An 869-nucleotide genomic window follows, 5' to 3' on the forward strand; every position below is an offset into this window, starting at 1 on the left:
CCAGGGCCGGCAGGCAGCATGGTGGTTAAGGCACTAGACTCCTACATGGCCAACCATGGTTTGAGTCCTGGTCCTGGTGGCTTGCTTTCTTGCTTTCCCTCTGTTTTTCGCTAATAAAATTAAAACATTAATAATTGGGGGCAGCAGGTGGTGTGATGGTTAAGGGCACTAGATTCCCACATGGCCAACCACACAGTTCAAGTCCCAGACCCGGAAGCTTGCTTTCTCACTTTCCCTCTCTCTCACTCTATCCTCCTCTGGTCAAATTAAAATAAATAAAGTTCAATAAAATAATTATTAAAATAATAATAATAATAAATGAAAATATCTAAAATAAATAAATTTTAAAAAACTGGATCCCACATGGCTGACCATGGTTCGTATCCTAGAGTCAACAGCTTCAGAAACATGGCAGTACCCGTATGCGCATGCGCCAAATCCCAACAGGCAAGAGAAAAGGAGAAGAGGTTGCGTGTGACCATGCCCCGCTAGGGGGCGCTTTCACAATCGCCTTTTGTCTCTGTCTCTCTAAGTCTCTCTCTCTCTGTGGCAAGCACAGGAACCCTCTAGCAGCTTTTTCTAAGAAAAGGTAATTTCGGGGTCACCCAGTGGCATGGTGGTTAATTTCACACGTGTTAAGACTCCCACGTAGTCGACTGCGGTTCGAGTCCTGGACCTGGTGGCTTAAACTCACGCTGGGCACGTGTGCATGCGTGCCCAAGATCTCAAGAGGAGAATGAGGGAGAAGGGATTGCAGCGTGGTCATCCCCACTGGGAGTGATTACTCGTTTTCTGTCTCTCCGTTTCTCTGTCTTTCTGGAGAGTGCATGTGCCCTATAGCAAAAACCTCTCAAAAAAAAAAAAAGGAA

The sequence above is a fragment of the Tupaia chinensis genome, unplaced genomic scaffold (genome assembly GCF_000334495.1).
Source record: "Tupaia chinensis unplaced genomic scaffold, TupChi_1.0 Scaffold000201_1, whole genome shotgun sequence".
Lineage (NCBI taxonomy): Eukaryota > Metazoa > Chordata > Mammalia > Scandentia > Tupaiidae > Tupaia > Tupaia belangeri.